At 42.7% G+C, this 3,520-nt stretch overlaps 1 protein-coding gene and 1 pseudogene across 9 annotated transcripts in view; both read right to left on the bottom strand.

The window, feature by feature from the left end:
* Positions 1-3,520, bottom strand: part of RAPGEF4 (Rap guanine nucleotide exchange factor (GEF) 4) — a 274,066-nt gene that overhangs the window by 129,149 nt on the left and 141,397 nt on the right. The gene's annotated exons all lie outside the window — the stretch shown is intronic.
* On the bottom strand, positions 2,368-2,844 carry LOC104991387 (annotated as a pseudogene).

The following is a 3,520-nucleotide window of genomic DNA, read 5'->3' as shown; positions in this document are numbered from 1 at the left end:
AAGAGGCAGGTCAGGTGGTCTGGTATCCCCATCTCTTTTAGAATTTTCCACAGTTTATTGTGATCCACACAGTCAAAGGCTTTGGCATAGTCAATAAAGCAGAAATAGATGTTTTTCTGGAACTCTCTTGCTTTTTCCATGATCCAGCGGATGTTGGCAATTTGATCTCTGGTTCCTCTGCCTTTTCTAAAACCAGCTTGAACATCAGGAAGTTCACGGTTCACATACTGCTGAAGCCCATAGTTGGACATAACTGAATGACTTTCACTTTCAGATGGTACAAGTCAAATTTATCACTATTAGAGTGGGATCTTTCAGAAAAGCAAGGAGAAAGGCTAAAATGACCCATTTAGTAATGGATTAACAATTAGATAAATCAGTATGAATTCATACTTAGCTAAGTATAGATACAGATAGGGGTGTGTGTGTGTGTATATATGTATATTTATAGATATAGATTATGCATGGCTGGTACACTCACATATATTTCCTTGCTCTTTCAGCTGAGAAGGCTTAGAAGAAATGTGTGTGTGCTCAGGAGCTCAGCTGTGTCCAACTCTTTGTGACGCCATGGACTGTAGCCTGCCAGGTTCCTCTGTCCATGGAATCTTCCAGGCAAGAACACTGGAGTGGGTTGCCATTTCCTCCTCCAGGAGATCTTCCTGATCCAAGGATCAAACCTCAGTCTCCTGAGTCTTGTGCACTGGCAGGTGGATTCTTTACCACTGTGTCACTTGGGAAGCCCGCCTTAGAAACAGTAACATCCTGATAATCCCAGTAGTAACAAGGACATCTACCACCCAAATCTTGGCTTCTAATACTAGTCTTCAATAAAAGAAACCAAGAATCCTTGGCAAAACAGCTCTTGCTAAGATGGGGACAGGGAATATAAAAGCATCTAGCTGTGTCAGAAAGTGTCCAAAAACATAAAACAAAATACAGTGATAGAATATGTCAAAGAAACACAGGGGCCAACTTAAAGAGCTACTAGTGGTCAATGCTGGAACAATGTGACCAATAAAATAAATATAGTGATTCTGGGTTATAACCCAAAATATACATACCCATGAGTTCATGCTGATCTGAAAAATAATTGAATAAATACATAAATGTAGTAGAAGAGAGAATACTTCATATGGAAAAATTCCAAATGATGTATGTTGATACCTGCTATCAAGGAGGTAGAGCATAACTCCCTTCTCAAGTGTGGTCTGTGCATAGTGACTTTCCCCCAAAGAGTTCAGTATGGAAAAGGGATGACTTTATAGTGGAGAAATGTTAAATACTACCTTAACCGGATAATCAAAGTCAACATTAACAATGGTAAATTGCCTTAATAGTATGTATTCTTGATACAGTGCGATAAAAATGATCTATCTCTGGTTTTTTCCCTGAAAACCTATAATCTGAGCTTGATTTTGAAAAAAATAATCAAACAAATCACAACTGAGGAATATCCGTCTAAATAATTGACCAGTATGCTTTAAACCTGCCAGCACTTCAAAGACTTTTCTGAGAAACTGGAACGGCCAAGGAGCCTAAGGAAGCAGGACCACTAAAGATGAAGTGATATCCTAGAAGGGATGGATGTAGGAACAGAAAAGGGTACTATGTAAAAACAAAGGGAGTTTGAATAAACAATGGACTTTCATTAATGATAATGAATCAATCAGTTCAGTTCAGTTGCTCAGTCCTGTCTGACTCTTTGCGACCCCATAAATAGCAGCACGCCAGGCCTCCCTGTCCATTGCCAACACCCAGAGTTCACTCAAACTCATGTCCATCGAGTCAGTGATGCCATCCAGCCATCTCATCCTCTGTCATCCCCTTCTCCTCCTGCCCCCAATCCCTCTCAGCATCAGAGTCTTTTCCAATGAGTCAACTCTTCGCATGAGGTGGCCAAAGTACTGGAGTTTCAGCTTCAGCATCATTCCTTCCAATGAACACCCAGGACTGATCTCCTTCAGAATGGACTGGTTGGACCTCCTTGCAGTCCAAGGGACTCTCAAGAGTCTTCTCCAACACCACAGTTCAAAAGCATCAATTCTTCGGCGCTCAGCTTTGTTCACAGTCCAACTCTCACACTCATACGTGACCACTGGAAAAACCATAGCCTTGACTAGACGGACCTTTGTTGGCAAAGTAATATCTCTGCTTTTGAATATGCTATCTAGGTTGGTCATAACTTTTCTTCCAAGGAGTAAGCGTCTTTTAATTTCATGGCTGCAATCACCATCTGCAGATATATTAGAGCCCCCCAAAATAAAGTCTGACACTGTTTCCACTGTTTCTCTATCTACTTCCCATGAAGTGATGGGACCGGATGCCATGATCTTTGTTTTCTTTCTTTCTTTTTTTTTTTGAGAAGCCAATGTAATAGCTAGTCTTTACTGGAAAGAATAAATTCCACATCATATTCTGAGTGCATTAGTGCAATGGCTCAGTGGGCCAGCTGGTGTGGCACCAGCTTGTAATGGGTTCCACAGCTGGGGCATCGCTGGGCCTCGCCTTTGTGTAGCCAGAACCAGATGACAGTACTGTTGTCTTCTTCACAGATGCAGCCCACTATCCGCTTGTTGGTGATGGAGGGCACTAAATTAGGGTCGTCCTTGGTACCTGAGGTTGCCTTTGGGGCAAGTATATTGTATGGGTCCTGTCCCTTGCGAGCAGCCAGCATGACCTCCCTCTCTAGCCCAGTCGCCTGCTCTTCATCAGTAGGAACACCACGTCCAGACGCCATAGAGCGCACCACAGAGACTCCATTTGGACCCCGGGCCCTCAGGGCCTGGGAGGCCAAAGCTCCAGCTCCACGGAGTAACCTTGATGCCATCACCGATCTTTGTTTTCTGAATGTTGAGCTTTAAGCCAACTTTTTTCACTCTCCTCTTTCACTTTCATCAAGAGGCTTTTGAGTTCCTCTTCACTTTCTGCCAGAAGGGTGGTGTCATCTGCATATCTGAGGTTATTGATATTTCTCCCGGCAATCTTGATTCCAGCTTATGCTTCTTCCAGCCCAGCATTTCTCATGATGTACTCTGCATATAAGTTAAATAAGCAGTGTGACAGTATACAGCCTTGACGTACTCCTTTTCCTATTTGGAACCAGTCTGTTGTTCCATGTCCAGTTCTAACTGTTGCTTCCTGACCTGCATATAGGTTTCTCAAGAGGCAGGTCAGGTGGGCTGGTATTCCCATCTTTTGAAGAATTTTCCACAGTTTATTGTGATCTACACAAAGGCTTTGGTATAGTCAATAAAGCAGAAATAGATGTTTTTCTGGAACTCTCTTCCTTTTCCCATGATCCAGTGGATGTTGGCAATTTGATCTCTGGTCCCCCTGCCTTTTCTAAATCCAGCTTGAACATCTGGAAGTTCACAGTTCACATACTGCTGAAGCCTGGCTTGGAGAATTTTGAGCATTACTTTACTAGCGTGTGAGATGAGTGCAATTGTGTAGTAGTTTGAGCATTCTTTGGCATTGCCTTCCTTTGGGATTGGAATGAAAACTGACCTTTTCCAGT

The sequence above is a fragment of the Bison bison genome, unplaced genomic scaffold (assembly GCF_000754665.1).
Source record: "Bison bison bison isolate TAMUID 2011002044 unplaced genomic scaffold, Bison_UMD1.0 scf7180017864190, whole genome shotgun sequence".
Taxonomy (NCBI): domain Eukaryota; kingdom Metazoa; phylum Chordata; class Mammalia; order Artiodactyla; family Bovidae; genus Bison; species Bison bison.
This window is presented reverse-complemented; position numbering and strand designations above follow the sequence as displayed.